Below are 25,004 nucleotides of genomic sequence, written 5' to 3'. Positions count from 1 at the left end.
GTTACCCTTTGGAAACGGGTTAATTGCTCTGGCCTTTGGTTTAGTGTCAAATGCTACAGTAAGTGGAGCTGTATTCTGTGGCTGATAACCATGCAACCAGAGCTGGTCAGAAATAGGCCTTTTGAGAAGTGATTAATGTTTTAATATATGCTCATGACCTTAAGAAAATGTAGTTGACAGTCAAAATACTGATCGTGTGTCAGAGCTAGTTGTTTTCTGAGGTGGGATTCCTGCTCAGAAGTCAGAGAGGCGGTCCCTTTTGTGCTCCAGGTTATCTGGCTTCCTGCCCCGCGGTGGATGTCAGGCAGAGGCGGCGGCAGTGGTGATGGAGGGCAGGTTCTCCCAATGTGAGGCCCGATCTATTAGGGGAAACGGGAGCCCTCATGATTGACGAGTTGCTCCACCTCATCCATCACGCCTGGCACACAGAGGCCTGACACTGCCATATCCCTCCCATGTGGCCGGGAGTGCTACAACCCTGAGCTATATTTGCGAGCTGACATTAATGCCTCGCTCTTCCCCGACTCTAATCTAAGCCTCTCTCTCCCTTGCTCTCTTCTTCCATGACGCTGCAAATCTATGGCTACATTATCCCGTGCTACTTCATTACAGCAGCTTCTACATTACAGCATCTGATGGCTTCCCAAATTCTGGGACGCAAGAGCAAATTAATGTACAATGCCTCACACTAGTCACCAGGTGTTTTACACATCATACATATAGCGACAACACGTGGGCATGTGCAAAGTCATAAATACATACAAGGGCACTAAATATATAAGCAAGGGGCTGAAGCTACTGGTTTAATTCCCAGCATAATTAGATTTTTTGCCATGGAATAATTCATAGAACATCAGAGCTTCAATTATTTATGATGCCCTATAACATGAGATAATTACCTTTGGATAAGGATAGAGTAACTCTGCAGCACGGAAATAAGGCAGCCACTGGGATTTTTGGGGATATTGATGGAAAACTGAAAATTAAAGGGTACAAATAAAATGTCCTCCTGAGGGAGCGAGAGATAAGGAGGGAGAGGGAGAGAGATGCCCATATTGTTGGAGTCGTGGAAATTGTTTTATGGGAGTCGTTATTCGTCTGATGAGAACTGTCTAGCCTGTTTACTTCCCCGTCCCATCTTCGTCTTCATTAGAGTGTACTTGGCTGTTGATCCATGCTGTAATTTTAATTAAAACCCATAAGGAAGCAACGCAGAGAGCAGCTTGGCTGTTGAAAGAATTTTTCCCCCTCTTTTTTTTTTTATGAAAAAAAAAAGAAAGAATTTGAGTCTAGAGAAGCAAAAAAGCCTCTTCACAGTGGGGAGTCATGAATATGAGAGGAAAAAAAAAAAGAACCATAATGCTGTTCTACATTCAGGTCATGACTGAAAAAAGCTGCAGCTGCGCGCAGCTCACCTTGAACCTGCAATTAAATAATCACAAGGGCTAAGGCAGCTGTGTGTGTTCAAACCGGAGGTGTGAGAATCTCACACCATCAGTTGCTGGGAAGTCAGTGATTAATGTGAGAAACGGTAATAGTTAAATACATCGATGCGCACAGTGCTTACTGCTGGGCTCACAAAAGATACAGACAATCATACAGCGTGATTTCAAACATGGCGGCAGAGGAGGCGGCGTCATGAAGTGGTCGGAGCGAGGAGCCCATGGGTCTTAAGTGATGTTTTAAGGACTGACATTAAGAACCAGACATCTGTAGACCCAGCTCAGGCATACTCATACTTCCCATATTTAGCTCCAGCTCCAGCTAAGTGCAACATGAGGGACATTCAGCCCGAGCAACAGGAAAAAAGGTCCACTCCGGGGACCCCTTGCGTAATTCTCTTGCATAATTTTCCTGTTAAAATCCTCCTGCATCATCTTAATGTAGTGTAATTAATGAAGACAACTTTGCCCTGGCTAATTGAAAATCTGCAGAGTCAAGTCTCCCGATGGAAGGGGAAAAAGAACGAGTGAGGAAGGGGATGCAGAGACACAGACAAAGAGAGAGAGAGAGAGAGAGAGGGGGAGCTTTTAATGTATCGCTATCCTCAAATGAACTGGGCTAAAAAGCCCCCGCAGTATATACGGAAAGCTCCTTCTGTATTCGTCACCACCTGAACAATATATTCTCTTAGGGGTTTTTCCAAATCCAATTTGAGATGGCATCTATCGCCGCGGGCTGGATGTTTGGGTCGTAGCTTACACACCGACTGCTCAGAGAAAAGGAAGAGTAATTATGATGCGATGAGGAAAGTTGAAGGGCTAGATAAAAAATAAAGACTCTTAGTTTAGAGACACCACATGGGATAAATTGAACCTTGTGACTTCTGTCAAGAAACCTCCTCAGATGGCCACGTCAGTTTCTCTCTTCTAATCTTATTAGTTCTCCTACATATTACTCTGTGTCTCTCCCCTTCATCTTCCCAACAGGCAGCTGAACTGACAGATGATGAATAATGAATGACTGTCAACTCTTCTTGTGAGACAGGTGAAACAAGCAGGATGTAAAATATTTGTTTGAATACACTGAATTTACTGCATCTCCATCTCAATGTGTAACCATCGACTGAGATTTTTGAATCTGTCGCTAACACACTCTCAAACTAATGATGCATTTTTCATTTTTATTTCTACTTGATAAGGCCTTTAAACCTATTTAGCACAAGTTCAATTGGAGTGTTTTGGTTTAATACTTTGTGAGGAGAATGCTGATAGATGCACAAAGAGATTGAATAATGGATTCTTTCCACAGACGGGCACTAACACATGTCTGAACAAACAGCCTCTATTTTTAAATTAAAAAAAAAAATGCAATAAAAGAAGATCCAATTCAGGGTGATAAGTGTAGTGAAATGCATTGTTACTATCACACTATCCATTAGTCACATACCGCGTCATTTCAGCTTGACTTATATAGTCATTACAGGAGTGAAACACTCCATTTGGCATTGTTGTGCACACTTAATTTTCCTCTTGATTGAGCATGCCTATTAGTGCTTTCCCAACCTCAGTGTGGCACACTATGGGCAGAGGATGATTGCTGAGGAAAATAGGCACAAAAAAAAAAAAAAAAAAAAAATAGGTCGCACACTGGAGCCAGTCGCTCCTCTGGGGCCAAGCACACACTTCAGCTTTCAGTTAATTAACAGAATTTTTAGAAATGATTTTTGTTAGTATTTTTGTGGTCTCCTTGTGGGCAGGAAACTTTATGGTTATGAATAAAACATGCAGTGCACCTTATCATGATTATATGAGGACTGACTGAGGCCAAGTGGTGCTGTAGGAGGCAGCTCCCGTTTCATTTCTGCCTTTGTGCTGCAGAGGCATGCACATTAGGATTCTGCTGGATAACTGTGGGCTGGGATTCTGAAACAGCTCGCCTGTCTGCCTGCATGCCAAACAATGAGCAGACAGTGTGGCCCGATGAAGAATCACCTGCTGTTACCTAACAGTCCCTCCAATCCCTGGATTCACCACATTCAGCTGTTACCTATTACAGTGAATGATAAGGCACTGGAGTCAGTTACTGCTCTCTGCTACATCTCCTCCCTCTGCGGTTATTAGACAAGCTGGACATCAAAACAAGACAAAATGACATCTAAATTGGCATCTTTGGCCTGTTTTCTTCTGCAGAACCTTGCTGGGTTTTTTTTGTTTTTTTTCATGCTTCTCGTATCTCTTCTATCTTTATCATGCCAGGTTGAGAGGTGTTGTGATTTAGATTCCTGGAAGAAGATTCAGTGTAACAGAGCTGATATGCGAGTCTGTCGGCTGGACCGACGCTGGAGATGACGCAGGCTGTTGAGGCAGAAGTGAAAGAAAGATAGCAAGAAAGAACGGACGAATGAAGGGAAGAAGGAAGAATTGGTCTCAAAATACAAATAATTGGTTTGATGTTGAGGTGCCTGGTGTGGGTGCAGGAGTTCTCATCATTACTGCGGTGGTTGTCTTTTGTTATAATGAGATCCAGTATAATCAGTTCCCCCGGGACACAACAATGAGAATTAAATGGTTGGAGTAACCATAGAGGATGAAAATGGAAATTAGAGCTGACAAATCAACAGTTGACCAGCACCCCTGTTGTGCATTTGTTAGACCAGATTAAAATTAAAACAGACAAATACCCTCAAATCTAGTGCTATTAATCTGTGTATCTGACCTGGCAACCCTACATGGCCCTCTTCTCATACTGAGCCATTACCGTCAAGTAGGCATCTGTAAACACACACACACACACACACACACACACACACACACACACACACACACACACACACACACACACAGGAGAAGATATGGTGCGTATCAAAGAATATTCAGACAATCCGTGTCAGCATGTCAAGACTCCATTCCTCTCAGTGGCATCCTGATCACAGCTGCACAGTGTAGATAATTGGGCTGTAATTAGATGAGAACACACTATAGGAGGTCATGTAGTGTTCAAGTCGGCGTACTGCCGCTGGAAATGGGCTGTGAGGGAAAACAATGCTATGCTGTAGCGGTTCTGCATGATTGACTATAGAGAGTAGTTTAATAAATACACCAAGAAACATACACAGATGGATGCATACATGCACACACACGCAGAAACTGAAACACACACACACACACACACACACACACACACACACACACACACACACACACACACACACAGATCCCTCTGTTAGTGGGCTGTTACAGGAACTTGCTTTGACACATCACTGCATTTGGTTTCCATATTCTGCCCAAAGGGAGATGGTGCCTCGCCAAGCTGCTCACTTCTGAAATATTAAGGCTAGAACCCATTGTACGTTGCTAATTCAAGAAAGTGCTGAAAAAGGGACAAAAAAAGGAAGGTAAGGATTGTGTTACCACATGTGTTTGCACTCAGAGTTCTTCAACCTTTCATCTGATCACATCCACTGTTGTGATTTAAAAAAAGAAACAAAACTGCCTTGTCAATAGGGAGGGGTGTGTGTGTGTGTGTGTGTGTGTTTGTGTGACTGCTGGACACATTTACATATTCCATAGATGCATGAAGTCTTTACTGTATGTGTCAGCAAAAGGCCAGACCCTGTAAACAAAGTGTGGGCCAGAGTGTAGGCTGCAGCTCTCAGGCTCTTTCATTTAAATGATGTGATGTAAATTGCTACGTAATCGAAAATGTCCGCAATAGAAACTTTTCCTTGTTGTTCTGCCAGATCGGTTTCATCTTGATATTAACAGGTCATTATAAATAACCGGAGACTGTTCCTGTGGGAAAAAAAAGAGACCAAGACGTAAAAATAGTAACTGAAATCAAGGGTGAGAAAAATTTTCTTGCAGGTCTTACCTCCACCGATGGTGTGCTCTACTTGCTGTCTACCTGCATGGGTGTCAATAATTAATGATCGTATCTCTGCCCCTGCCTTGTTATGTTCCACTGCGAGAAAGCTACCAATATATGGACTACAGGAAGCTGATGGCTGCATGGAATGCTCCATTTTTGTTTTTGAACTTTATTCCTATCATATTTCATTATGCTGGAGTGATGAGTCTGCAAGAAAAAGAGAAGCAGACGTCTGGTAGCTCATATCGCTCTGTTTTTGTTCATTCACAAGAGGACGGGTATATAAAAGGTGATTTATATTCTGGACAATGATAAGGTAAAGCCTCTTAGCAGCCCCTTCCCTCAGTGAGAGATAACCAGAGGCTGGAAGTGAGGAGCATCCCTTCTAGTGCAAAAATGTTGGCTGCCTGGGAAACTCAGTGATCTGTGAAGCTCCACTCTCGAGAAGAATGATCAATACACTCCCATCTTACTATTTTCTCTCTGAAGCTCAAAAGAAATCACTACCCGCCGCACCGACACAGAGGAGGTGTTGAGCGAAGGCGGATAGCAGTGGGCGGTGAAGGTGGTCAATTCAATTATCCCTGTGTCAGAGCACGTTTTCTATTCTAGATGGCCTGAAAAATCCCTCGCAAAAAAGGAATGCCGAATACTTTGAATTGCTTTAAATATTCTCAATTACACATAATCATCTTTATCGAAACCAATTTTGAGTGATTTGAATTGGGCGACTGTCAAAATCAAAAGTTCAAGGTTTACAATGCTAATTTCACGGGAGAATTAAAAGGATCCTTGGTTGGAGAAATTATCTTTTGAATATATGCATCCACTTGCGTCTCTTTTTGTGTGTGTGTCTGAGACTGTGAGTTACACAGAGGGCTGTGCTGTGTGATAACAGTAAATGCTGTGACGCAGGGAGGGTAAGGCATGTTAGCTAAAACCACATGATGACTGAGTCAGAGAGAAAGAAGTTTGAGTCGGTGACATGACCCAGACTCTGTGTCTCTGTTAGGAAATGTCAGGGGCACATGAAATTCTAGACATAGTCAAACTTTAGAGGTAGATTATCATATATGAAATACTAGAAATGGAGTAGCCTATGACTAGGTCATGTTTTATGCCACTCTCTGGAAGCTCAAAGGCCAGTTTCAACTAAAAAATAGCTGCTCAGTATTTTTCTGGCTTGAAAGAAAAATATTTTCTCTTAAATTATCAGTTATCATCAGACTGTCAATTGCATTTTTTTTTTCTTTAAAAGGTTGTAATCTACTCTTTTGGTGCAACCATTTCCCCCAAGTATTTTGTTTTTGTCTTTGTGCTTTTAGTTTAATGATTTCATCATTTTCTTGAATGCCACTGGACAAATGTTTGAGTAATGGCCATGAACGTCGGAACTGTTCTGTGGAGCAGTTTTTATCAGACAGGAGTAAAGTTTATTCAGTGCAGGAGCATTAACAATTTAAAAAAAATCTATATTGACAAGATTTCAGAGCTAACATGGAAAACAAGCCACTGAAAGTTGAATGTTTTCAGTTTAGTTAAAGACATTTTCTGGGATAGTGAGGCCACAGGATGAAAATTTAAGTTCAATTTACATAAATATATACAGCTTAACATTTTGAAGTGCAACTTTTATAAGATAGTAATTTCCATCTGGCATTGGGCATTCTCTGAGATGAAAATAACTCAGATAGCCCAGATACAGCCCATAGGAGCGTTTCATCAATTAGTGCGCTATACCGACATCGGCCGTCACGGTTACAATAATAAACGTGCAGTTAAGTTTTTGGTTTGGTTAGTTTATACCCAAAAACTACTTGTTTAGGGAAAGATTGTGGGTTTGGGTTAAAATAAGTTTGTTAAGGTTAGAAGATGTTCATTGTCATGGTTACAATAATAAAGAGAGTAAATGTTGTGGAACGGTTGTCTGTGGATTTGAAATGGGAAACTTACAGCAGTGTCTCAGGTCAAGGTGTTCCAGTGTTCTTTTGACCCGAATGGGACGGCGCCAGATGAACTGTTCCCCCGTCTTTACAGGCTTTATGTTAAACTAAGGTAACCCGCCCCTGACGGCAGCTTCATATTCAATATTCAGACATGAGAGTGATTTCAATGTCCTCATTCAACTCTCGGACAGAAAGTGAATAACCAATATTTCCCAATCTTTTTTTCTGTAATGTTGCCATTGGTGAACGCTGGTCTTGCATTACATAACCCCTATTTGTAGCAGTGCTGTAATTCTGATTTATCAAGGCTACCATCAGTGAAGAATCTTCTGTCTGCATTTTGGAAAAAAATATTTTTTTATGATGATAAATATCTGAGCAAAAGGTTCTATCTTAAAAGAAGCCAGTTCTCTTTGATTTTGAAAAACGTACATCGATGACGCTTAGCATTAATGCTTTAGAAATTTTAAAAATAATTAAAAAGCCCTATTCAACACAGATGAAGCTGCAGATATCTCATTGTGAGCTATTGTCATCTTTCACAAAAAAAGCTAAATATTTACCGAATATTAAAGATATGGCACCAAGTGAGAATATGAAACCAGATATGCAAGGTTGAACAACAAATAGAGGTTAAAAAGTCTTTAAATGATTCAGGATGAATCATTTTTTAATGTGTCATCCAGCTGGAGAAGGTTCTCATGTGAGAACCACATGAGGGTGTGTCTGTTGAAAACATGAAAGGGGAACACATGCTTTTGTAATAGCTGTGAAATTAATTTCAAAATAACGCCAGCTCTTGATGAAAGCTGGTACTCCAAATTAATACTTCTTTCCATCCGTTGTGTGCAATCACTCAGAAAGAATCTCACTAACAAATGAGAGTGGAAGAAGTCACCCAGAGGTAAAGATGATAATAATTGTAACAAATATGATGCTGGTGTTTGTCGATTTTCAAGCAGAGTCTAATCCGATCCAGGTTCTCTGTACTCCATCACGACACAGTCAGCAGTGTTTAACCAATAATGCGGTGAACACCCGAGCGAAATACAGAGATATACAAAGCAGAACGACGACTGGTAATAGATTTGACCGAGAAAGAGGCTGCTGTAAACACTGTTTCCCGACGGATGCTCACATAGCTCTTTTGCTTCCCCTCCACATTCATATTGTAAACACCTGTCTTTTCAGCAGTCTGCTCCACCCTCCACTCTCTCCATACAGAGAAAGCTCATCATCCAGCACAGGCTGCTTCACTACAGTAGCTATCAGTTCTGGCTACATCTCATATTCCATTCAGACACAGAGTAAACCCAGGGCTTCACGTGGCTGTCCTGGGCAAACAACATCTGACATTTTGGCGAGATCTCCAAACAAAAGCAGGAGGATCATACAAGGCTTTGGGATTCATTGTTTTTAATCAAATGCTGCTCACTAAATAAGAAGCAGATTTTTTGATTAAATATGCTGCAAAATCTTGAGAAAAAAGGTTGAAACTAATTATGGTTCTACGTGGCTGAACTAGCTACAGCTGGAACTGTAACTGATTTATTTTCATTATTAACGGTTCTGTTTATTATTATTTTCTCAATTTGTTGATTAATAGTTTGGTCTATTAAACATTAGAAGACAGTACAAAAGCAGTATACCACAGCATGAGGTAAATTATTAAACCAACAGTCAAAAACCTCAACATTTTCAATTTACTATGACATGTATTACAATCTAATACAAAACAAGCAAAATGATCATTAACTGACTCATAATAAAACAAAGAGTTTACAGCCATGCGACGAAGAGCAAAAGCATGTACATAGCAGTGCTTCAAATGCTAACATACTCACAATAACAGTGCTAACATGCTGATGCTAGGCAGGTATAATCAAACCGTGTTTGTTTAGCGCATTAGCATGCTAATGGTTGTTGATTGGCAGTAAATGAAAAATCCCAGCTGAGGCCGATGTAATTGTCATTGGTTTTGCAGGTATTTCGTCACACACAACAAATCAAAGAATTTTGACCCGATGGTGGCCCTGGATGAAAAGTCTGAGGATGACCTAATTTATTACAATTCATGAACGTATGTGCGAAATTTCATGACAATCCATCCAGAAATATTTCAATCTTACCTACATATGTCAGTTTCATTGCTGCTACTGGAACAGAAGCTAGGGGAACACCAGGGTCATTAGGATTCATCCTCTTCATGAATTTCTGTATTAAATTTTATGGAAATCCATCCAATACTTGAGAAACTGAGACATTTCAGACTGGACCAAAGTGGTGGACCAGCCGTCACACCAACAGCCAAAAAGTAAACAGGATTTGCAACATATGTTCTCCTGCTGATTAAACTATGTAACCGCTTATGGTTTAATGCAATAATCCATTCTCAAGATTCTTTTTTCCTTGATTAATTATGCAACTAATTTACAGATTTTTTTTTTAGATGATTGATGAGGAAGTTAGGAAAACATACAGCTGACACAAAATGGATGGATAAAATTAGCATTTAGATTGATGTTCTTAGTTCAAACATCTCTCTTAAGGAAGCTGTGGCTATTTGAATATTGTATTTCTACTGTATGAGAGCTTCAGAGCAGGAAGAAAAAAGAAGCTATTTTTGCCTTCATTAAGCCTGTAGGCTATACAGCATTTGGTGTGTGTGTGTGTGTGTGTGTGTGTGTGTATATACAGTATAGGAGTGGGTTAGTGAGTGTCCACATCTGTCTGCTTGTTATAGAGAAGCTGCGTGTGAAGCTTGGAGTTGAAATTCAGAATCAAGCTGATGTAGATCTGAGAACTTCCAAGGTACAGTGTGATGTCTCTCCCATAAAACATTGTTAAGACATAGAACAAAGCAATCGCGCTGCAAACAAACATACACCGAGGAAAAGCTGTAGTGGCGAGGGAGCGCTGATCCAAAGACTGCGGAGCTAACAAGAAGAGGAAGGATGGCAAACACAGCACAAACCACAGTACAAGTAACTGAACAAATATCTTTGTTCAGCTTAACCCTTGGTCTTGGAACAGCAGGCCTACTGAGCGGAGAACGTAGAGTTAAAAGTCCAAGAATAAAGCAGAGGTTCACTGATAGTGACAAATGTTCTTCTACATGCTAATTACTGCGGCCGGGAAACAAAAAGATACCATCTGCAGCCGCAGGCAGCAGTTAGTTGAGGAAACAAATCTCTCAGCAAACCATTCTATTCGGTCTCCACATAATGAAATTCTCCACCTAAAATTGTTTATTTGACTGCCCTGACCTCTCTCACTCTTCATTTCCAGTGTAATGGAACAGCCTGCGGTGAGTAGATTGTGCAGAGATGTGGATTATATCAGAAGATTTGCCGCTACCGCTGAGTCTGGTCCTGCTACAGTGTGCGGTTACTGGAGCTGATAACCTAGGCTGCTGCACTCAGGCCCGCCACAGAAAATATCAGTTTGCTTGTCGTGCTATTAATACTCAACCACCGACCTCCAGCACAATTTGACAGATTAAGAAACCGACTAGTCCGAGCCACAGCTTTTATGAGCTTTCAAATCTACAGCAAATGTTAACCTTTACAGGAGACTACAGTGTAACAGTGGTCTTTAGTGCAGATGTCGACATTTTTGGAGTTTTTACCTGTAGAGTTCCTGAAGGCTGTGAAATGCAACGCGCTGCCTAATGGTGGGAAAAAAACGAGAATGGGACTGGTGGAGTGAAAATCTATTATAATGGTGTGAAATCAGCAGAAAGTACAAACACAAAGAAGGCGCACACTTTGTCTTAGGTATACCTGGAGTCCTTAGTTGCTCAGCTTTATCTGTGCTTTGTTGCACTCACTACACCCAGGCAACGTAAAAGAAAGGAAACAGCAAAAAGTCTTTTGAAAGTCAATGAAAAGCAGTCAAATCTCAGGAGGAGCGGTGAGAGACTGAGCCAGACTGCTTTCCTTCATAAATCAAAGCACATCATAGACATCCACGAGCCACTGTTGCAACAGGTGTCTCGCTCCTCCCCCCCCTCACTCCTCCCTTTCTTCTGCTTTAGCATGCAAATAACCCTCCTCAGAGCGGGCTTGTTTACCAAGGAATGTCTCTAGATTACACACGCATTTAAACAAGTGCTGCGCAGGGCGTCTCTCAAGCAGGCCACCTCAGATGGATCCAGATACAATGAGGGGTTTAGCGAGAGCACTCCTCGCTGAAAGGCACCGGCGATAAACATTCTGCTCCGTCTTACGTGCTTCCCATGCGACTGCCAAAGAGACAGGGACATTTTCAAGAGGAAGACTATCTGCCTGTCCACCTGTCGAAAACCGCGGTAACAACATCCGAGGCTCAGTTAACATGTCGGCTCAGTTAATTCGCTCCGTGGCTCCCTCCTGTCTTGACATGCTTCTAGCGTACCCATCTCCCCGTCTGCTTTGTCCTCTAATTGTCCTCCATCCTGGGAGTTTGGGCCGGATGATGGTGGAGTGACAAGTCTGCCACACTGCACATGTACCACACAGGTGATGCTTCTAAAGAGCCCCTCGTATTGTCACTGTGTCATCGCAGGACGGCTGCCAACAGAAAGCGGGCCTATCTCGTTTAGACAGGAACAAATGAGGCAGAAGATAGAGCTAAAGCTGATGCACGCCGCCATGACTTATCGCTGTGTCCAGAGGCCATTTCAAATTGAGGTCTGCTGATTTTACTAGCTGCTTCTGTGGCAATATTTGTGCCTTGCATGTACAGGAAATGCTGAACTGTTTACTTTTTCATTACATCTAAAAAAAAAACAAAAAAAAAACATGTATCACAGCCTCTCTTGTTTCTTTGCATTTCTATGAGTTTCTCTGAGTTAGAGGGTATTATTAGTCGGCTGCTGATGAGGGCCATTTGTTCCTCTGGAGCTGCTTGAGTTACTGTGTGAACTGCACAACCCACATGTGACCGGGTATCTGCAGAATAATGAGTGTTTATGACTTGGAAAGAAACTGGCTCAGCCACTGCGCAGTTGTAGATACCACAATTTGGCTCCTTACCCTGACTTTCCTTGCCTTATTTCCTGATTTTACCTCACCTCACATTACCTTATCTGTTAACTTTGGCCTGATTTTACAGCTACTGTGATACTAATTCGCTTCTTGAGCCCTCACTGTCCTTGCCAACTTTAATCACATACTACTTCCCCAAAAGAATAGCAGGATGGCAACTTATGCTAACTGGAAGATGACAGCAAATGAATTAGTAACAACCACTAAGAAAGAAAAGAGCGACTGAGAAGAGGATACATTTTCCTTTGAAAAACACCAACTTGATGACACGTTGTAAAAAAATGCAAACCCCCGAACAAGTGGTTTTACGCAGCAGACTAAAACATGGTGAAGTCAAACCCACCTCACCCAGTTTATTCATGCTGCTCAATAATGTTTGGAGAAAACAAAGTTCAATTTCTCTCTGTCTCTGAGCTGTGACCACTTTATGTCCTCTGTGCCGATAAAGAATAGGTCATATTATCGGTGAGGTTGAGACAAAAGTCCGAATTGTATGAGAAAAATACACTGCGCCGTGAAAAGGTCCCCATTTAAAGGCATCCGAGTTTTTTCACCTTCCTCCTATCACACATCTTCTCTGAAAGGAGCTTTTGTTTAGCGTGCTGCACTGTCAATCACGCACTAAAGAGAACAATGGGAGATCAGCACACTAGCAGAGATGTATTATCAGACTGACTATAATAAATGGTTAGATGCACATTCAGCTGGGCTGGGGGCCGGGGGGGTGGGGGGGTGTCTGTCAGTGTCTGGCAGTACCTAAGCAAAGCCATTAACTGGGAATTTCTTTTCATGTTGAGAAGTACAAACAGCAAATGAAACACTAAAATGTACATGAATACCAAGCCACGGGCATGAATATACATGGGCTACACTCCTCTGACCTTGGCTGCTGCCTTCTTAGTACACTGGAAGTCAACGAGATGCATAATGCAGAAACGCAAAAATGTTGAGAGCGAAGTGCAGGCAGCTCTGCGCCCATCCTCTCCCGCACTGCCTCCACGCCTGCACTTGCGAATCTCAGTGGACACAACAGCCAGCATCTGAAATGGACTCTGATATAATGAGGATCTGGACCGCTGCAGCCGCACAATCCCATCTCCCTGTAACCAGCACTGTTGCAGACTGAACTGGAAGCATATTGATGTTTTGTTTTTCTCCCTCACAAGAGCCCATCCTCTGTAAATAAACGTGTCTTTGAATGAAGTTATTCTTGTCTCGCGGATGAAAATGGAAACTGCTGATCACGGAGGAATTCTACGGACGATAAAGCTGACCGCCCACCACAGTTAATATGAAAAACAGCCAGATTCCTCAGCTAGAGCGCGTTCTGAGGCGATATTGGATCAGCAGCTAAACCAGGCTAATAAAGCCATTCTGGTGTAAGCCAGCATGAAATGTGATTGCTTTTGAGGAATATTTTTCGCTATAATGACGGCCACAGCCCTCTTGTGACTCATCCTCATTAAAATTCTGCTTATTTAGGCCTAATAGATTAAAAAGATGGTTGACTTGGGCAAATTTATCCTCAATGTTACAATTACTTGTTGTTTTCGCCTGCCACAGGTGGCTATGATGAAAAGACTCATAAACCCTGCCAGACAATTTTGAAAAAAAAAAAGAAAAAAAAAAAGACAAAACTATAGAGAACTCCCTTCATCTGTCCAACAGGCTGTGAAAGAATTAAAGACAGAGTGAGCGCATGCTTCAGGATAATATTTTTTCCCCTCACATCTCTTCTGCAAGGTAAGCACTTCAATGAAAAATTAACTGTAGGGAGGGAAGCTTTTTGAAGATGGAGGAACGCTTTGCAACAGAGATGCGCTTTTATGTGCCAATTACTGGGCTCTCAATAATATTGACAGACAGGCAGCAAACAGACACGTCAGCCTTCACATGTGAGATGAGCACTGCCACTGTCCTTGTCTTTATCAGACAGATATTTCGTCCCAGGCAAGAGATCTGAAGTCACGGCTGCTCCGCTGCTCGCGCATCCTGCAAGGCCATGAATTACAACACATCTACAGCATGTATATGAATATTTAGAGACTGACTCCAGCTGTACATATACATGCATTTTCTATGTACGCATGGGTACACAGATACGCAGGGAATGAATGAATGAATAAATAAACAAAGCAGGTCTGTTAATTCCATTATGATTGGCTAATTACGCTCATAAAGCCCCGAACAGCGTTACGGAATTTTGAAGCCCATGTGTTATAGATGAATAATGAAGAAAATGAACCAAAAAACTCTGCTGTATGTGCTTAGCACCGCTAATCAGGCTGGGGAGTTCAGAGCTGTCGAAAAGAAAAAGCAACTTACTTATTTAGTCGGTTTAATACTACTGTCTGACTGCTGCTCTCTGGGTACACCTGTGTTCACTTCTCATCTGTTCATTTCTCTCTCCCCCTCTCAATCGCTGTATTTTTTTCCACTAAATTATATATAACACTAAAGCTGTGCAGTATAACCACTGGGTATTTTTACTAATGCCAATTACTCCACAACTCATACATGTTGTTTAACAGTAACTACGCACATGCTAAATATTCAGTGTGTGCTGGCAGTTAGCAGTTAGCTGTTAACAGCATTCATGCATCCACACTGTACGGAGCAGAGACCTGACGCCTTCCATTAGCACTGGAGAACTAGCGGACAGCAATGGATGAAATGAAGCAAAAAGATGAATTCTTTAAATCCCCTATTATCTGGGGAAGGCCATGTCTTACCGGAAAAATTACGAATTTGTTAGACATTTTGAGTTTAGCAGCCATGTTTATCTGGCCAATGTAAGGAAAAGGTGATCTTGAACCAGTAACCAGAAAGGCGATTATTTTGAGATGTTACATGCTGGTCGTTGACTGCAATTCGTGAGATTGCCACTCAAACTATGGCTAACCAGCTGGTAGAGTGACACATGGTTTGTGCTGGTGGACTACCACGCCATAATTTGTGAGATAGCTCCTCTAAAGCAAAAATATAACATAGAAAAAAAATATAGCCTCGGTCTTGAGTTAGAGGGGCCAGATTCAGGTCTAGGTTTTAGGGTCATGGATGTATGTATTGGAGAGATTTTGCATGTGGTCAGGGGTGCAACTAATCCAAAGAGGTCAGTGCAACCCTGCTCCATCATCATAAAAGATTTACTGTGGAGCTGCTCTTGAATCAAGAGTGAGCTTTTACCTGATGACAAATAATTGATGTTATGCAGCAAATTATCGGCTGATAAGTGGCAATTCATCAAACGCAGACATGTCACCTAAATGAAAAACAAGCCAGAGCACAGGGTAAATACACACTACTCTCTTGTTTGTTATTTAGCTTAAATTTTACAATTACTGCTTTCACCAGTTAAGCTTCCTGAAATAGACCAAATGATTTTTCAAGTTTGTCCCCGGGAGGAAAAACAAAAATGACATTATGGGGATGCCAGGGAGAGAGAGGGAGAGCGGGATCTGAGAGTGAGGGTGACTCACCTCTCAGGGGACTGTCATCAAACATCAATGCGTTCACCTCTCTTGCTCTTGGGAAGAAGTCCCTCCCCTCCCCTCCCTTTCTGTCTTCATGCTTCACTTCCTCCCACCCATGAAAAGGAGAGCATTTTGAGCCTGCCAATCTGTCCTCTCAGAAGGGGACTGGGGAGAAAAATCTGGCCGGACCCATCTGTCCCACAGCACTTGTGCTCAAGAAGGGATTTCTGCAACCAGTGTGAGCAAACTCAACACACTGTCATCATGGAGATCTACAATGATGACAAGCGAAGCCTGAAATAGTTGAAATTTGTATGAAATGGAAGGGGCATTAATGGGCTGACCCCAAACACACCGCTGTGTCCTTTGCTGATATTATTACTGGAAAAACACAGTGATGGGTTTTTTTGTCTCACTACACTGCACTGATGAGTACACATACAGGCAAAAAGGTCTGTATTAATAATTACTCTGGCTCACTGTGAATGAATGAGATCATTCACTAGGGGTGGACACTGACCCCATAATCAACTTCTCAAATTAGACTCCTTTCCCTAATGTTGGTCTGCCCACACTGAGCTCCACTCGGACTCACTCTTTTGTATTCCACCACCATCCTAAGTCGCCCATTACTGAAGCCTGGGTGGCTTAATAAAAGAAATGGAGACATCTGTGCAGAAATAATGACTACTGACGGGCACTGCAGATGACACATGGTGAGAGAGGGGGGGTCTCTCCACCAATTTCTCATTTTATTTGATCTTTAATTAAGAACTCCCTGCAATAGCAAATGAACAAAACTGTGTACATAAACAATTTATAGAAAGATCTTTTTGCTTTTAATCAAAAAATGTTGAACACATTGAATTAAAACTGAAATTCTATTCTATGTTTTGAAATGGTATACATAGATAACAGCGGCTAATGCATTGATTTGTTTGAAATACATTTTATTGATTGAATGAATGAATTAGATGAATGAGGTCAAGATTAATGAATGAACGTGAGCTTAAAGCAGGCACTCCCTGTCATTTATGTTTGCTGCATTTTCTAAATGACTCCTATTTCGGGACAAATGGAATTTATAGCATGAATGTGAGCACCCTAAACCTCATCATTCATCATTTCAGGTGAACATCTGCAAGTACTGACAACTTTACTGTATGGCTCTTGCATTTCTACTATGTAATAAAACTGTCAAGTCCTCTCTAAAAAGTAAGATGTGAGACATCCTTCTGTGCCCCAGATAGAATACCAAAGTGATGGAACGAGGACGGTTTTATATGCTTCCTCTTTATATAAGACTTTGCATGCTGCAGGCAACCAGACTGTTTCAGATTTCCGATTTCAGGACACATAAAACCCTGATATCGTCTGAAACAGAACAGATACATATAGCAAATGCTCTTTCATGTCTCGGAATATGACTGCTAACTGCAAATTGCTGTAAAATAAACAAGCAGAACCATTTGCTTTTGGTGTGTGATAAGACTCAGGCAAAGTCAAGAGGACCGTTTAAAACTCGGCTGTAATATCGGAGAGGATGAATCTGCATGCAAGGAGAATGGCAATAATCCCTATTAGGTTTACACAGTCTGTCAGCCAGACAGTTATCTTGCCACTGTAGCAGTGAAGGATCTTGAGTAGTTACTGCATTTCCCCTCTTCAGGGAGAATATCAGAGCTGGTTGTGAACACACCTCATGCACGTCGAGTAAAAGTCTAGCTCAAATTGGATCAGACGTAACGAGAGCACTGCAACAACCTGCTCTGATGAAGATCTGGGTTTCGCTCCCCGAAAACAAAAAGACAGGCATCCATTTCAAATCACAACAATCAGTCTAATTCACTGGCTGATGGTCTGAGTTGTATATTATATTGCACACGCGACATGAAATTGCTCCATTAAAAATATACCAATAAAAACACACCAGGCACTTGCAGACAGTCATCTGCTCAGCGTATGTACTCGTGCATTTCCATCTACAAAGCTACAATATGTTGCATTTTATGGCTGAGTTATAACGCAGCAGTAATCTGCGGCAGTTCAGTTAAATAAATCAATACATGCTGTAATGTTTAAGGCATAAATCTGTCCTGTCATTTGTCATGGCCAACAACAAGGGTGAGCGTGTGCCTCATTGCGTGTCGGAGCCCTGCTGGAAGATGTGTCCTGGGCAATGAATTTCTGAGTCCCTGACCCAAATTCAAAATGACACATTTAAAATACACAGATTCAAAGTCAACCTGCTGCTCACATTTTCAGTGTACCGTGGCACTGTTGCATGCCCAGTGTATCCTGTGCCTGCAAATGTTGTTTAGAGAGTGGAAGTGGAGATAGATGAGTGGAAACAAGCTCTCAAGGATGCTATGTGGGTTGTTTGAGTGGGTTCATGGTGGGAAAAGAATCAGGCCCCATTGAATCAATTGAGGTAGCAGCCCTGGGGAAATAGGTCAGTCATTGATGCATCCTCAGCCTGCAGCTGATAACCTCTGGAGAACTTAGGGAGCTGGACCCTGGACACTGAAGGCCGTCTTCTGATGGACTGAACTGCAGCTCAATAAGACTCCCAGCATTTCCAAGCAAACCGCCTTTCCACATGACTGTTTCCCCAGGAAAATCAAAACCTGTGCCCTGCTAAGACAACTTTATTGTGCACTTACAGTTTGGTCATATATGCATATATCCAATACACTGCTAATTAAACATGAGCAGGCTAATCAAACAGGAAATGTGCTAGCTTAGGAAGACCAGGAAAATGATATTCTCTAAGCCTCCTCAGTAGAGCTGGAGGTGGAGACTCACCGGGGAACATTGATTTCGCTGTGATTTGCCTTTAGGTGTCAGAAAAAACGCTGAGTAGTTGCACTAGCAAGCTGTTCTAACATTCTATATTAATTCACTGCTTAGGTGAAGATTAGCATTGATTGGTCTTTCTGGGGATGAATATGGAAGGAGAGGATAGATACTACAGTAGTTTACAGCCCCTCCTGCAGCCCAAGGACACAAAGTAGCGCTGAAAGCATTTCTCATCTGAAGCGACTGAAAGCTCCAACATGTTTTGCTACAGCAAAAATAAATAAATGATACTGTGGACCGCAAAGTCAAGTAAAAATGGTGGTTTCCCTGCACATCTGCTCAAGGCTAACAAAGAAGTATGAAGGCGATGCACACTCACAGATATTTGTCACAGAGAGACACGGAAACAGCCCTTCAAAAAAAAAAAAAAAAAAAAAACTTTAGCACGCCAATACCACAGTGTGTCTGGTTTTTTTTTGCTCACAGCTATACTGAACCCCTACAAGTCCTCAGGCACTACAAACTGTCACTACATAATATGTGAAATGTTCAAAGGCAGCTGAAGCACGACAATAATTGGACTTATTTTCTAACACAGATTTAGCAAGACTACTGTATTTTAGTACCACAGTTTGCTTGATCATACTAATCACTTTTCACCAAATTGAATTCCATTATGAAATCTGTGCAGCTGTGAGGCTGCACAGAAAAGGCTTGTTTTTGGGAACATTTTTCTTCCAATAGCCTCTAAATGGATGCCTTGTTTGATCTGTTTTAAAATATACAAGAGCTACTAAAAAAGAATGGATGAGACTTTTTTTTTTTTGATTAATAACTCAAAAACGTGATCTTTGGGTATATTTAGCATTTTTCAGTTCACAATGTTGACCGTGAAACCTGCATGCTGCCTATCCTACTGCCTGAGGTGCACAATTTGGCACATAGTCATTACAAAAGATTCTGCTTATGTATGCAGAACTAATGACACTCATCTTTTCCCCCTCATTCTCCCATCTTCTCTCTGGCCTATATTTAGAAAAGCAAGATCTCTGTGTTTCACGCGCTGGAGCAAAGAGAAGATGATGAATATCAGGGGCTGAGGTCCTTTCTGTCATTGCGAATGTGTGTTTTCTCATGCGGCACTAAGGAGACTTTCAGGTATGACAGATACAGAAGATGCAGGCTTCCCTTTGCTCCATATGCACTCCCCAAAGAAAGGGACACTGGTGCGTAATGTGAATGAGGAAGGGAGAAGAGGCTGAATGGCACATATCAAAGACTGAGGTATTGTATGTGCTGCAATGCCTGTACCTAGCAGCTATTGTTTTTTCATCTGTTCCCAGGATGTCCATCTGTCTCTACGCGTCAGTGCCACACAGCTGACAGCGTAGCAACTGGGTTAAAACTGCACCTGCAGCCCTGTTGCTTTATGCAGAGTAGCGAACTTCAATTTAGTTCCAAATTCTCCGAAGGGGGTTTATGTGACTTTATTATTTTGTGAGGCAGGTTATTTAATCACTGCCGTCATTAGTTATTAACCCAGTAAAACGTTGCAGGTTTCTGTTCTTGTGAGTCTCATAATCACCCTTCCACAAAAGCAAACAACAACTCATCAGGTTCAAAGTCCATCCCATTCAAAGAGTGATGAATGATGGGGTGGGAGACCTAATCCCCCAGCAAAAGCACCACCTACCTTCTGCCTTCAGGCCAAAAAAACGCACCTCCAATTTTACTGCTCTATTACCTCGACCCCCTAGAGTGAAGCACAGCAGCGCCGTATTCCAGTTGATCTGCAACATGAGCTAATGAGCTCAGCAGCGCTACACAACACGGCCGGGAAATCGAAGCAGTCGGAGAGAGACGTGTAAATTAGAGGGATCTCCCCAGACGATTCCGCTGGACAAAGGCAGGCACATGGAGATATTTTACCAAGCAGGTCAGACAATCTGAATCAAGGCCCAACGATCTTTAGGGGATGCTAATTACAAGACTTCAAATGATTAAAATGCATATAAATATAGTGATGTTCTCTATGTAAATGTTGCCGAGCAGCTCTCAGGCAAAACACTGCCTGCTGTATATTTGATGAAATTTGAGCATATTATACAGTCTAAATGCCTGATATGGATATAGATGATTCTAAAGACATATAATCTGAGACGGGTTGTAATTGACCAGCTGAGGGGCACCCATGCATGCCGTGATTGATTAAATCCACTGACTACCTATCTTGTCATAGCCACAGGCGCAAAATTTAGATGGACAGACTGGCTGAGGCTGATGCTGCATTCCTCCAATTTCAAACTCAAAGCCTATTCAGGAGTCAGCCTTTCATGGCGAATTGATGGCATTAAATGCATGTGACAGCTCAGCACATACAGCTTGTTTCATCATCTCGCAGAGGGCCCTCAACCCTCATCTATTTTCCTGTGCCCCAGTCCTTGTTTCACCTGGCGGTGCCTCACGGAGTTCAGCTGTGCCTCTTGTGAGAGAGAGGAAGAGGAAGGAGGAAGGAGGAGGAGAAAGAAAAGTTTATTACGATGCTGGCTCTCTTGAGCCATTAAAGATGACTGAACGCTACATATGCCGATATGCAGAATGAAAAAAACAGGCAAATTGCTTCAGCACCTTAGATGGAAATCCCAGGAGAGAGGGACAGCTTTATGTAATTCCACTCACCCAGACACAGACGTTCACACAGACACCTGCGCACACACACACACACACACACACACACACACACACACACACACACACACACACACACTTCTTACAAACCACCTTAAGTCTGTCAATAACTCTTGCCTTTATTGCATCAGAGCGCGGGCACATTTGAAACCTTAAATGTCAAATTCAGTGATTAAATCGATGGGAAAACTAATCTTCTGTTGCCTTGGACCAAATGGTTTATAATTCCTGCAGCAATCCCCTAAGTAAGCAGAGGATTTCATGAATGCTAAACACATTTGGTTTTCTCTCCTCTAACAAAGGAGCAGCTTTGATACTACCACCCCTCTTGTACTTGTAAGACAAGACTGCTGAGCTGACACTTTTCTTTTAAATACGAATATCAGATGAGGCTGTAGCTTTTGATATGGCATGATAATGGCACAACTGGGATGGGCCTGTTTCGCTTCTGTACAAAGAAAATTAGTTTATGTGTGATGTTGCTGGTGACTTGGCAAAGTCAATCCTTGTGTTGTGTTTCCAGGGCCTTTTTGTTTTTGTTTTGTTTCACTTTTCAAAAGGTGTTCAGTTTCACTGGGCAAGATAGATAAGTACAGCAGTGGACAAGAAATTGAATCTTGAATGGGAAAAGATTAACGGGGGAGTCTGCGAGGAGAGGACACACTGCAGAGTAAGAGGCTGAAATCCTTGCCTCCAGCGAGAACACCTACACTGATTCGCTCACAAGGCTGATACCGATAGGACTTAACATCAATCACCCTATCAGGCTGGTCAAACAGTCACTGAGCATGTGTGTGTGTGTGTGTGTGTGTGTGTGTGTGTGTCTGTGTGTGAGCATGAAAGACCCCCACCCCCCTCCCTGCTAAACCGCTCACTTTGTAACACATTGTCACAGCATAAAGGCCATTTGCTTTGATGATTGTTGGTTTTAGCATAGCGCTGTCCAAAGGAGCCATGCTCTCAATCCCTAACCACACCACCCAATACTGCTCTAATCTGCCTGAAACTCCCCCTGCAGCTCAGATTCTTCTAATCCCTTATAAGAAAGAGAAGCCAGATGGTCGTGAACAACTGCTGGGGGGCGGGCTGAGGATGAGCGCATGTATGAAGATGCCTGGAGTGCCTGCCGCTGTTTACCTTGTGCTTCAAGTTACCACTGTAAGCCCTGTGGAACGGATGGTGTGTGGGTGGTGAGTGTACTTCCAAGGATGGCTGTTTTGTGTGTGTGTGTGTGTGTGTGTGTGTGTGTGTGTGTGTGTGCGGCAAGTGTGCTCGTGCATGTGTGCTCAGTCAGAAAGAAGAGACCCCTGCTGTACCTGGTGTCAGGTTACTGCAGCGCGCCATTCCCCACTTCAGTCTCGAGATGAGATTTCAGAGCTTCAGAGGCAAACCTCCCTACCAGCTGCAGTAACCTTGTGATTCCTGGAGTGTCAGAGGTAGAGCAGTGCAGTCCCAGGGGTGTCAAGATACAACACGATTCTCACCCTACCTACCTCTATCTCCCAATGCCCAGGCACCCTGTTCCAGCACCTTAATGATGAGTGAATCCTTTATTCCCAGCTGTAACCTTCAACTGGCCGCACTGCTGCCCCAGCAGTCCAGCCACCAGTGAGCCTCGAGCTGTCACATTCTGATGGACTGGAGACCCACCAGTCGCATGCTGCATCATAACCCACACACCAACTCTCTTCCCACGGGACACTGATTTAACTGTTATTACAATGATATAGTGCTGGAGAGAAAACAAGAGTATCAGTCTGCAGTAATATAAGGGAATACGCATGGCGGGTGTTCATTAAGTGAACATTAGCAGAGTAAAAATTCAATTACTGCACAGCAGGGGTTGTGCTGCGCTGGGGAAGGTCCAAAAGCTACTTAAGGTCCCCATGCCCCATGCATACGCACACACACACACACACACACACACACACACGCACACACGCACACACACGCACACACATGCGCACACACACACACACACACGCATGTTCACACACACATGATGTCAAAGAGAGGCCTCAAAACTCAGAGCTTGTGCTCTCTCTTTCTCTCTCTCTCTCTCTCTCTCTCTCCACCTGCATTAAAAATCCAAAGCCTCTTTTCCAACCACCTTATTACTGGTGTGCAGTAGCCGGTTATTCATAGCGGGGTTTTGACACTGAAAAGGGTTAAACACAAATTGAGCCCGGGGAGAATCTGGAACGTAAATGCCTTCAAGCAAATCCCCTGTGTCTGCCCCTCAAGAAGAGAGCAGATAATAATGACCTTATGACCTCTGCTAAAGGTTGACCTATAGCTGTGCACTGAGGCATCTTCTGATCTATTACATGAGCCAAGCTGACACACAGGACACTGATAGTGTCACTCTGTTAATGTAGACTCTAATAAGACCTTGATCTATCATAATTTTACTGACTACTGGCCGTGCTATAAAAATATCTAATTTCATCTGTATACTGAAGCTTTCAATGAGGAAAAATAAATGCATTTTGTAACATTGAGTCACTGCTGACTGATCATTTATTTGGCCAGCAATCGATAAATGAAACTGCTTAAAATTTCCATCCCTAATTCAAACAGTAGTAATGTCAAGGCCTGAGCGCTTACTTGCACTCTACATATACTGACTGATTTCCAAAGGGGTGCTCACATCAAATAAGTCAATGTCTGCATTAATGAAGCTAACACCAGCTAAGCTTTTCTGACCCTTTCATTCCCTTAAACAAACATTCACATCAAGGAGAGGCACACAGAGGAGCCCCTGAGCTATTTCTAAGTCTTTGCCAATCAGTCTCGCCCTTGCCTTTGTGGACTGAGTAATGATATGAGAATGATATGGAGATATTGCCCTGAAGCAGCAGAGAGACCTTCCACGCTCCCAGCATGAGTTTGGCCACTAGCAGGGCTGTCCATTTTCATATACAGAGGAGGACGGTGAGATAGATCTCGCTTTGTGTGGTGCATGTATACGTGTGTGTGTGTGTGTGTGTGTGTGTGTGTTCGTTTTAAACGCTGGCCGCTTCACAGCTGGGCTCCAGCTAATACCCACTCTGTTGCCCCAGTTAGCAGGGCTCACAACCCAGTGACATGGTGGGCCGTGCTTGCTTGGAGTCCCCAGTGTTGGGATGTTTTTACGCTTCACGCTTGGCTGCATCCACACAAAAGACTTGGCCCCATAACCTATAAGCCCCATAATCCATTCTGTAAACATTCATTCAGGGGGTGCCCACTTTTACAACAAATGCCCATGCATGAGTACCAATCACAGGCAGCCACACGCCGGCCAGGTTTCTCTGGGTGACACCTATTTGAGTGTAGATTGGGCACGGGGAACACTGTTACACCAAATTACATCAAATACACATAATCACACCATCAAATACAGATAACAGCAACAGTTACAGTGATTCCGGACATTGGCTGGTGATTATTACAATTTCCTACATTGCTGATCATAGTTTTACCCAAGAGCACGGACGCCTCATTAAAAGACTGCATAATAAAATGCACCACAAATCAGAATCACTTGAAACTCTTGCTGACAACCTGAGCTCATATCCCCCTGGTGCATATTGTGTTGCTCATCAATGTAACTGCACTGTGGAAGCATATTCTATTTCACTTGCATTCCAAAAGCAGCATTTCGACTTCATGTTCACTGTAAATCATATAACCATCTGAATGAGCGACCCTAATGAACCCATGTCCTCCTTACCACCACAATCCAACACCCTCCTCCCCACTCACCCCCACCACCCCCA

General features: G+C 42.6%; 1 protein-coding gene across 3 annotated transcripts in view; it reads right to left on the bottom strand.

The window, feature by feature from the left end:
• Positions 1-25,004, bottom strand: part of tspan9a (tetraspanin 9a) — a 152,047-nt gene that overhangs the window by 37,352 nt on the left and 89,691 nt on the right. The gene's annotated exons all lie outside the window — the stretch shown is intronic.

The sequence above is a fragment of the Seriola lalandi genome, unplaced genomic scaffold (assembly GCF_002814215.2).
Source record: "Seriola lalandi dorsalis isolate HSWRI2012SDOR001 ecotype SW California unplaced genomic scaffold, Sedor1 jcf7180002054302, whole genome shotgun sequence".
Classification (NCBI taxonomy): domain Eukaryota; kingdom Metazoa; phylum Chordata; class Actinopteri; order Carangiformes; family Carangidae; genus Seriola; species Seriola lalandi.
The sequence above is the reverse complement of the archived record's forward strand: the minus strand, read 5'-3'. Positions and strand labels throughout refer to the sequence as shown.